Source organism: Octodon degus, unplaced genomic scaffold (assembly GCF_000260255.1).
Source record: "Octodon degus isolate 3935 unplaced genomic scaffold, OctDeg1.0 scaffold00139, whole genome shotgun sequence".
Classification (NCBI taxonomy): domain Eukaryota; kingdom Metazoa; phylum Chordata; class Mammalia; order Rodentia; family Octodontidae; genus Octodon; species Octodon degus.
This window is the reverse complement of record NW_004524715.1, coordinates 6,692,149-6,703,620: the sequence shown is the minus strand read 5'-3', so window position 1 is coordinate 6,703,620 and position 11,472 is coordinate 6,692,149. Positions and strand designations below refer to the sequence as shown.

The 11,472-nt window shown below is 39.9% G+C and overlaps 1 protein-coding gene and 1 pseudogene across 1 annotated transcript in view; both read left to right on the top strand.

Annotated features, from left to right (window-relative positions):
* The window catches only part of Fam19a2 (family with sequence similarity 19 member A2, C-C motif chemokine like), a 564,584-nt gene that overhangs the window by 27,781 nt on the left and 525,331 nt on the right, over positions 1–11,472 (top strand). The gene's annotated exons all lie outside the window — the stretch shown is intronic.
* On the top strand, positions 4,503–4,945 carry LOC105743603 (annotated as a pseudogene).

Here is an 11,472-nt window from a genome sequence, read left to right as displayed (position 1 = left end):
ATTCACTTTAAAAAAGCTAATGTTATTGCTAAACATCATCAAATGTCAGTGTTGAATGTTCCCCACATTTTTCATGCACACACATACATAACACACAGATGAATGTGTGCACAAGAATGTCTGGGTATGTACAGACACATTCATGGCACTGTATACACAAACACAGGTATACACATCCATGTGTTCCTTAGAGATAGGATACATTCTAAGAAAATTCTGTTGCTGTATAAACATCATAGGGTGTCCATATACTCAGATGGTACAGGTCAATCAGTTAATGTGACCTCCTGATACAATTAAAAGAGATACTACTGCTGGCATAACATGATAGTGTTTCATAATAAATTTAAAAAAATGGGTACAAGCATATGCTTAACAATAAAAATTACAGTATAATAAATATATGATGCAGTAACATAGACATTTACTATCATTATCAAGATTTATGTTCTGTGCATAATTTTATGTGCCACGCTTTTTAAAAAATCTATGTTAGTAGAGGGCCTATAGGGTCTCACTACACAGATCGGACTTGTAGTGATCCTCCTGTTTGCAGCCTCCTAAGTGCTGACATTACAGGTGTGTGCCATCACGCCCCGTCTCAGTCAATGGCTGTCTCAGTGCCCTCCCAGGGGGCGGGGCTGGCACAGCACACTGGGGGCTCGAACTCTGGTCCCTTTTAAATGACTGAGTGCAGTAGATTTTTATACCAGTGTCACCACAAACATGTATTGAATAATGTGTGAGCTATGATTGTATGGTGGCTGTGATTTCATTAAGGCGATAGGAATTTTTCAGCTGCTTTATAATTTTATGAGGTGATCATTGGCCTAATGTTGCTGTGCAGCACAAGACTTTATGTGTGGATGTGGTTTGCTTGAATTAGGAATTAAAAGAACTTAACATGTCCATTAGTTTATATTCTTTTACTTATTTTTAACCTATATTTCCATTCTACCTCCCTTTTGTTCTTCCTTGAAGTTTATCATTGGAAGCAAAGAAATCAGGCCTTTTTTTTTTTTCCAGTATAATTTCCCATAGTCTGAATTTTGCTGAATGAATCCCTTTTTTTGTTTGTTTTTTTGACACTGGGGATCGAGCTCAGGATCTTGTGCTTGTGAGGCAGGAGCTTATGCCACTGAGCTATCTCCCCTGCCTGGATTAGTTCCAATGGAAACTTGATGATACCCAGTTCAATCTGGTGGTGGTGGTGGGGCAAGGCATTACCTTCTAGGTGGTTTATCATGTAAAGTTGTCTAGTTTTCTTTCTTTCTGGATGTTGCAGGCCACTGATATCCATGTCTAAGTCTACAGGGGTCATTCACAAGGAGCTACAAAGCAGCGATGTAGGAATGCTATGGTTTCTGTTCATTTTTTGAAATTTATTGGCTATTCTAATTCTACACAGAAATTACTCCTTAGTTTAAGTGCTTCCTCAGGGGTGTATTATATAAGAAAAGGTAGGATAAAAGTATAAGTTTTTAAAACTTTTACGTTTTCAAATAATACTAATTATATTTTTAGTTTACTAATGAGTATTTTTTAAAAGTATGATATATCATGGATTTAAACATATATTGTGTATTTTGGAGCATTTAATATGCTATCCATTTTTTAATGTATTTAGTACAGGGTCTACAGGGTCTCACTACACAGATCAGACTCACAGTGACCCTCCTGTTTTCAGCCTCCCAAGTGCTGGGATTACAGGCATGCACTACCACGCCCAGTCTCAATGTCTGTCTCAGTGTGCCCCAGGGGCAGGGCTGGCATGGCAGGGTTTGAACTGTGGGCCCTGCGTCTGCCTAAGCAGGCGCTTTAATCTGCTGAGCTATCAGGCTGGCCCTGTATTATCCATATTAATGCTCAAATCACTCTATCTTTAGTCGGTGTAAACCTTTCCAGGTTGGAACGTGAGTCTGTGAACGGTGTAACAAGATGTCTTAAGTATATCTGATACTTTTCCTATTAAAATAGTGTACTATGCCATAATAATATATTCCTGCCTAAATCCTGTAATAAACTATTTTCTCAAGCAGATTTGGCTCTTCGTAGTGGGAAATGGCACTTCACACTATAATCTGAGAAGGAAGACTGCCTAATGCTTTTATATTGACTGTTGTTTCTATGGATTTTCAGTGTACAGTACTAGAAAATATAAATTTTGAAAGCTGCAGTTTATTGTACTTTCATGATGCCGTCAGTTCAAGGGGAGGACTACAGAGCCAGAAGTTTCTGGCTTCCAGGTGTGTCTGTGTCTTGTGGTGGAAATCCGAGGCATCAGTGACAACAACGCTACGGCTCACTGGTGTTATTTCATGACCACACGTTAGTCGCAGTAGGACAGTGCCAGTATGGTACTACCAAGATCAAAGGATGATTCAAACAGGTGACGCTGCTCAACAGTTTCTCTCTGCTTACATCATTTTGACTCACAGATGCATTTCACATTATTTTTCATTTTTAGAGTTTGTTTTTAATGTTTTATTATGTAAAAGAGTTATGTGAAAACCCAAGGTGTGTGCAGAGAAGTCTAGCTTCTATATTTGTACTCTTAACCCTCTTGTCTTCCTCCTCCTCTATGTAACTTTAACAGTTTTACTTCATTTTTTTAGAAAATACATGAGTAAATACATACACATATGTGATTTATGCCTACCTTCCTTAGGTAAATGGTGGCATATTCCACATATTTCTTTTCTTTTTCTTTTTCTTTTTTGTGGCAGAACTGGAGATTGAACTCAGGCCATTGCGCTTGCCAGGCAAGCACTTATTCTACTGAGCCATCTCCCTGACCCCTCCGCATATTTATTTTCTTTTTCTTTTTTTTTTTTTTTTTCCGGAATGGGGGATTGAACTCAGACCCTTGTGCTTGCCAGGGAAGCGCTTAATTCCACTGAGCCATCTCCCCAGGCCCCGCATATTTCTTTTCTCATTTACTCTTTTGTGAAATAATTTCATTATGTTATGTGCAGGCACTTTTTTTTTTTTGTGTGTTTTGGTACAGATTCTATAGGGTCTACAGGGTCTTACTGCATAGATTTGACTCGTAATGATCCTCCTGTTTATAGCCTCCCAAAAGCTGGGATTACAGGAGTGTGCCACCATGTCCAGTCTTGTGCAGGCATTTTAAAATTAATTTTTAGAACTTCATAGTAATTCATTTGTAAATGTAACTGAATTTATGCAGTCTCAATTGACAGATATTTGTTGAATTTTTTTTTTTTCTTTTGGGTATCAGTGATCAAACTTAGGACCCTGTTCTTGCCATGCAAGCACTGTGCCCCCAAGCAATATCCCTGGCTCATCCAGTTTATAGATATTTGGATTTATCAAGGAAAAATATTAGTCAAAATCATCCAAATAGAGATCATAGATTTTATTGGCTGATGTGCATCAGGAGGTACACAAGACCAGGTTGTACCCCAGTTGTATGAGTGCAGTAAAGAGAGGGGTTCATGTCCTTGTGACCTGGCCATGTGGCTTGTGTGGAAACTGAGACTGAACTGGCCCGAAATTGTTTTGATTCCACATGCTTCTTGTTTGGGATCATTGCTACAATATTCCTTCCCCCTCCTTCTCCCTCTTTTCCTCCCCTCCACTTCCTCCCTTCCCTCTCCTTCGCCTCCCTCCCATCCCCCTTACCCTCCTTGCCATTCCCTTCTCCTTCCTCTCCCCCCTCCTATTCTTTAAATAATTATTTTACCATCTCCACCATAAGCCAAATTTCAGGGAAATGAAGAGGAAAGGGGAAAAGACATGAGACAAAAGGGGCAGGGAGCAGAAGTTGAAGCAAGGAAAACACTTGCTTTAAACCATTTCCATTTCCACTTGTTTATGACTATGAAATAATGCTTCAAAACTCAGTTTTTGTACTTTTCTAGTATTACTTTTAGTGGAGTCCTGAAATGATAATGGGGACTTTATATTGGATTAGTGAAGGGACCTATATGTCAGTTTCGGTTCCACCATAACCTTCCAAATTTATTTAACGTCTTTGTTCTTAATCAGTAAAGTGGATGGGTGGAGAGGAGGAGAGGCTGTTTGGCTCCCACTGTGACCACTACTACTACACCACCAAGCACTGGCTATTGTCTGCTGAGTCCTTTGTTCCAGGCCTTGGGGTAATTACTTTATTATTATTATTATTATTATTATTTTTGTGTGTTGCTGGCTCAGTGCACCCTAGGGGCGAGGCTGGTGTGACGTGTGGTGCTGGGGATTGAACCACAGTCCTTGCGCTTGCCTAAGCAGGCGTTTTAGACCTCTGAGCTATCTCACCAGTCCTATACCTATTCTTTCATTCCTGTCAACTTTTGTGCCCTTTCTGTCTAAAGTTTTATGACTTATTCTGGATGTATGGGAAATACTGATAATTGGAAGTTACTCTGAATTAAGATTATTCTTAAAAAAAATTCCACTTTGATTAACTGCTGGGTGGAGTTTTAAAAATAGTAATTAAAAAAGAAATTTGGTCAGCCTTCAAGCTACAGTGATGCAGGATGACAGCCATCATGGGCCCAGGAGTCAAAGGCTCTTGCAGTTTCTGATTGTTGGAAGAACTTGAAGTAAGCCAGAAAGGAGTAGGGGATGGCACAGTTACATGGAGTCTAGGACATGACAAGGATGTGACACTCACAAGATGGACAGCGATGGTAATTGGGCCTCCAAGAACAATTTCTGAAAACCAAACATACAGCCTTAAAATAGAATGTGAACCTAAATACCCAAAAGCACCCCCCTTTGTAAGATTAGTAACAAAAATTAATATGAAGGGAGTTAATAATTCTAATGGAGTGGTGGACCCAAGAGCCATATTCATGCTAGCAAAATGGCAAAATTCTTATAGCTCAACATTGTTCTGCAAGAGCTTTGGTGCTTACTGATGTCTGAAGGAAATATGCAACTTCCTTAGCAGCCTGAAAGACAGTGTTATAGCAATTAATCAAAAACCTCATGGTCTTCCCTTCCACCCCTCACCCCAATTCCATTTAAGCAGTCTTCATTTTCCACAGTAGTAAATTTTGTAGTTACTTCTTATAGACCTGAAAGTACTAGGAAGGAAGCTCCCATTCATAGGAAGTTTGTCTTAAGATACTGTAAATCATACTAATGTTTCATGTATTTGAATATATGAAAATGACAACCCCTCCAAGCCCGCAACCTGTCCCCCTCTTCTCCACTCCCACCCTTGGCCGAAGCATAGGTTGTAACTCCTCCACCTCCTCTGAAATTGGCCTTTGGTGAAGAATTAAAGGCTTCCCCCCATCTCTCCCAACCGAGGGGTTTAGCTGACCCCTCCTCCCCTTTGTCACACTGTCACTCTCAACACTCTCCACACTCCTTCTTTCTCTGGCCAGAAGCCTTCAGGCAAGTTTGGAGAGTCTCTGACCTCGCTCATTTAGCTTTGGAACCACAGTCCTTCATTCTCCACCAGCCTGGAGATGGCTATTGGGCCCAGGACTCTGCTGCTTGCTGCCACTGTCAACCTATATCTTAGCAGGTTGTGCAGACCAGCTGGCGCCCCATGTCCCTAGTGGGCAGAACTGGACAAGGCCACAACGGGGCTACTTGCAAGTACACGTGGTCCCTCTCGATTGTTCCCGCTGCCCTACCCAGCTTGCTCTGAAGCTGAACAAGGCCTATCCAAGCTTTGGTTTGGCTGTGCTGGCCTCCCTTTGGCATGCAGTCTGACAACCTGAACAGAAGAGCCCAGCAGGCGTGGACTTTGGCTTTGGTGCTGCTGATTCTTCAGTTCAGCGGGGACAAAGAAGTGGCTTGGAGTATGGCGGGTCCCAGGGCGGGCAGCCTGGCCTCCTGGCCCCTGCTGCATCTTCCCACTGTCTGTTCAGGACCACTAGATGCTAGAATGTGGATGTATACGAAATAAAGGCAATTAGTGGTGTTTTGAAGGATTTATTTATTTATTTTTTAAAAAAGTATTTGTGTAAAACCACCTTTTGAAGCAGTAAAAACAATCAAGTCTGAAAAGCAAAGATGTTTTCATTAATTTTTTTTTTCCCCCTAGGGAAAACCTTACTTCTAAGGATTTAAATCTTTTACAGTTTCACTTAACAGTATTCCACCTCTTGGGAGGCTATACACAGGCGGATCACTGCGAGTCCGACCTAGTAGTGAGACCCTGAACACCCTGTAGACCCTTCCCTAAAATACAAAAAAAACCCCAAACCCCTCAAAACAGTATACCAAAAGCAGCCTTTTCATTACCAGGCCATTTCCTGATTTTAATATAATAAAACATAAGTGTGCATTGAACTTTTTCAGTAAATCATGTGTGTATTAAAGTAAAATCTGAATCTTTAAAAAAATTATTTTATTGATACAGGGTCTCGCTATGCAGTTCCAACTCACTGGCTCAGCATGTGGTACCAAGGATCAAACTCGGGACCTTGTGTTTGCTATCTCCCTGGCCCTAAAAATCTGAATCTTGAACCCTGTCTAGAAGTAAAACTTAAAAATACTCATGGGACATATGGCTTTGTATTTTTATATCTATTTCCTTTACTGAAGAAAGATATGTCCATTAAGAACCTAAAAAAATAATATTTCTTGGGGCCGGGGAGGTGGCTCAGTAGAATAAGGGCTTCCCTGGCAAGTGCAAGGACCTGAGTTCAATCCCCAGTTCTGGAAAGAAAAAAAATCTTTAAAAATACTTAGTATCTCAGGCTGGGGATTTAACTCAGTGGTTGAATTCTTGCCTAGCCTGTGTGAGCCACTGGATTGAATGTTCAGCCTGCAAAACCAAAGCAAAGCAAAGCAAACCAAGCCAAGCCCAACTGAGAGAAGAAATCTTCAGTGTCTCCATCTATCTACCTGGCTTTTGTCCACAAGTTCCAGCACAAGGATGTCCTGAGTATAGAACGTGCCTTACGTTCTTGAGGGACAAGACAGATGTTCTCAGGTTCAAGGAAGAAAGAGAGAGCTATTGAGAAACCAAATAAAATGTTGGCTGTCCTTCAAAGACCTCTAGTTTACCGCAATGCAGATCAATGAATTCAGCTCTCACTAAAACTTCTGAGAGCGCTCTATACCAAAGGGCCATGATGGAAGCACAGATGTTCTTCACATTGTACTGGGGAAAACAAATTAAATACCTGATATTTTGTTCCACTCTCTTTGATTGCCTGATATAAGGCTGTTCATAACATTTTCATTTTCTGCTTCCCAAAAATAAATTAGATCTCAGCTATGATTATAGAAGTGACTGTTGAAGGAAATAGTCTTGTAATGAAGTCCCCGAGTTAAAATGCTCTTTCTTTTCGTATGTCCCTCCTCCCAAGTTTTGTATTTTTAAACTCATCAAAAAGTGACATGGTATTAGGTCTTCCGCTTGACTGACAATGTCAGAAATTATTGACCTGAGTCCCCTCTTTTAGAATATTTTGCTGAGTTATCACACCTATAATATTCAAATGACAGAACTAAACAAAAAAGGGGATACAGATGAATGTCCACTTTGTATCTGTGTATTCAAAATGCTTGGGATATATAGTTACATTCTCTTAATGAATAGAGGGATTTGTTCTAATAGTGTTTGTAAATAGGATATCATGTCTGCATCTTGTACAGCAAATAACCACTAGGAAAAGAGTATGCAATGTGTTAATTATTGAAACTGTCCTACCAATATGATTTGAAACTCATTGCTATTTGTTTCTCAATAAAATTATGGAAAAAAATAAATTAAAAAAAAGTGATATGGAGGGCCAGCCAAATAGCTCAGCGAATTAAAGTGCCTGCAAGAAGATGCAGGGGTCAAGAGTTTGATCCCCGGGCCTGCCATGCTGTTCCCACCCCCTTGGCGCCCTGAGACAGTGATTGACACTGGGCTTGCTTGTGCATATAATCCCAGCACTTGGGAGACTGTAAACAGGAGAATCACTATGAGTCTGATCTAGTAGTGAGACCCTAAACACCCTGTAGACCTTTCCCTAAAAAAAAAAAAAAAAAAAAAAAAAAGTGACGTGGTAGTAAGTCTGACACTTGCTGATGCCTTTCTCACTTGTCCATGCTTTTGAAGATCCATGGCATTTATGATAAACTGGTGGAGATTTATATTGCTCTGAGGACAAACTGGTATATCTTTTATTTATTTATTTATTTATTTATTTATTTTTTGTTACATTCTCTTAATGAATAGAGTGATTTGTTGTTATAGTGTTGGTAAATAGGATATCATGTCTGCATCTTGTACAGCAAATAACCACTAGGAAGAGAGTATGCAATGTGTTAATTATTGAAACTGTCCTACCAATTTGATTTGAGACTGTCTCATTGCTATTTGTTTCTCAATAACATTATGGAAAAAAAAATAAAACGAGAATAAAAAAACTCAAAAAAAGGTCATATTTAAATGTTTCTCTCTAAAAGCATCTGTCTTAGGATGCAGATGTAACAAATGAAAGGGACATTCTGTGAGTCTCACATTTCCACGACTGCTCATTTGGTTTCAACACATCATCTTTAAGTAGGTGAGACACTTCCCTGACAATGAGAAGGAAGGTCACAGAAAGATTCTGACCGCTCAGCTGGCCTTAAAGGGAAGTGAGAGCAGCGCTTGTTTCTGGCCACAAAGGTAGGCCATCACAGTGAGGACCCCCAAGTTGCTCTTAACTGTTGTGAAGAGAATGCAGACAACTGTGGTCAGATAAGAAACCCAAGAACAAAGCAAACTTGGGATTTGTGTTTTCTCTCAGGATTTGGAAACTTTGCCTGGAATGGAGGCTCCTTTTTGTAGAGTTGTGAAGGAGGCATTAGCGCTCAACCTATCCTTCCGATTTCTCAGGATAAGAGAAATGTTAAGGCATACGTTATTCCTTTCAGAGACAAGCAGGGTAGCACAGTGTCTTCAGAGCCAGGCAAAGTCTTTTCATCCTGACATTCAGATCTCTGTGCTACTATCTTAACTTCTACACTGGCTCTTTGTTCTAATCTCCTATTCACATGTGACATTTTCATGTGATTAGACTACTCAGCATTCCCCAGACATCTTTTATTTTTCCCTCTGCCAGGCTTTGCTCACACAGTATCTTCTACTTTCCATGATACCAGCCTTCATTTCTGCCTTTGGAGTAATCCCCGTCCTTTCCATCTGGGATAATAGCATTTATTCTGTAACTCTGGGATTCCTCAAACAGAAGTTGAGCATTCTTAATTTTGGTGGGTTATCATACATATATTCTTAGAATGGATGCAGACTTCTCTTGGTTGATCTTATTTGACCTAAATTCCCTTTAGGTTTTGAGGGTTCATTATCCCATGATGTCATAAGTTAAGAGGAATCTCAATGAAACGGACAAGGCAACTTTGCTGGCAGCCAGAGAAATGCTGCATTAGACTGCATTTCCGTGCCTAGCATTCACCGAGCATATGGCTGGAGAAATGTAATTAAAAATAAAATTTCCTCCCAGCCCATTAAGACCTCTCCACAAAGGTAGAAGAGAAAGAGAACAGTTTTATTATTAAATAAACATTATACCACAGGGTAGTGTGCATTATGGGCAGTCTGCCAAGAAATTGCAAGAGCTGAAAGATAGCTCACTCTTTTATATGACCAAATAGGTATTATGGATATGTTTCCAAAATTAACAAGCTTTGTGTGAGAGAACTTGTCAGCATTGGACTTGTTACCTTCCTTGTCAACATAGTTCATCCTAAGAGTACTTGGTATTGGAGTGACCACCTGGGCAAGCTAACTGACTTTATCTAAATGAAAGATAAATTTTTCATTTCTTTGGGGCAATAAACACTGTTATAACTGAAAACCAAATGCTTGCCCAAGTTAGGGGTTGTATCTTCCTTGAAATTTACACTCCCAAGGGATGTTCCCAAGCCTTGAGAAAGATGTTTCTGGTCTTGAAAGTCCTACTGAGCATTACAAAAAGGTTTATGTACATTTCAGAGATAAGGAAAATACTTAGAATTGCAACATTTCTCATTATTATTTCAAGAAAAGGAATGTTGCTGGGAAGTGATTTTCTCCCCTAGTTTCCGGCAGGGAGACTTTAGCACTTTTAGTTTCTGTATTTCTACATTACACTGTTCTAAGAGCAACAAGACAGCTTCAGGAATTGATCAGGGCCTGCCAAGGGGAGACAGATTTGCGTTCATGTTCATGAGCTCTTGCAGCTGATCATACTGAGGAAATGAGAAATAAAGAGCAAGCGAACTTTTCTCTTACGTGTCCTTTCTGTCACAGGTTAACATTATGTGAGTGCCTTATCTCCTTTGCATCTAGAACTTCCTAGATGCACATTCACAGACACTTTTGCTTTTTTCCTTCTTTATTTGTGCTTAATCACATTTTTGGTGGGAAGATCACAGAGTTATTAAGAGAAAAGGAAAGGCCAACAAGGGCAGTTGGATGTCTTGATTGCCAAAAGCTTCGTTAAAACAGACTTCAAGGGATATAGCTCAGTGGATTAACTGCCTGTCTGGCAAATGCAAGGTCCCCAGTTCAATCCCTGGTACCACACACAAAAAACCAAACCAAAATAAAAAACCTTCAAATACATCCCACTACCTTACCTCTCTGAACTCTCTAAAGCCTGGGACCTGGCACTGAGGGAATGTCCTGTTCTCATTTTATGAGCTGAATGACACAGGTATGTGTACAGATGTGAGTGGAGATGCTCAAAGACATTGAACAGGAGGGGCAGGGCACTCAAGAAATGCAGAAACAGGAACGTGATTGGACATCTTAGAAAATCAGGCACAGTCTCCTCCACTACTCTGTTCTGATTCCCCTGAGCTTAGTTCAAAATCTGGGACTGGTTGGAAAATACGAACATGTTATTTAGATTCCGCCATAAAAATATTTATTGTGGTTTTCCATTAGACAACCAGGAGCTCTGACACCCAAAGGGGCAGGCAATTCCTTTTGGAGTATTTCTTCCTGAGTTATAATTTCTAAGTTATAATTCCTAAGTGAGGGAAATGCATCCTACAACACACTTAAGAATTTTATGACGCTCAGTAACTCACCCTAGCCTTCTCCGTTTATGGTGGCAGCTCTGCTGGTAATGATAGCACAAATATTTTTATTAATGGCCATTACATTGAATGTTAGCTTCTTCAGGATTATTAAAATGCTTTGGATAGTTATTTATTTTTGTTTTATTCTCCTCTGCGTCCATCTTCTGGCAAGTGACTGACTGTAGCATCATCCAAGGCAATACTTTTCAGAAGCAACGTGCATGTTTCAAAAATATTTTTAAGGCAACATCTAGCACATTTACAGAAACAGAAGAGTTCTTCAGTGCCCTGTCAGGTTACACCTTGGGACAGGAAGAAATTATGTGTTCTGTATAATGTGTCTTTTGGCAGCCTGAATTTAATGATTTTCTTTTTAGAACTGCACATTGACTTAGGAATTTGGTTTTCATAGGAGGGGGAAATGCTAGCCACTTGATTTAATCATTACATGTTGCATATATACACTGAATTATCCCC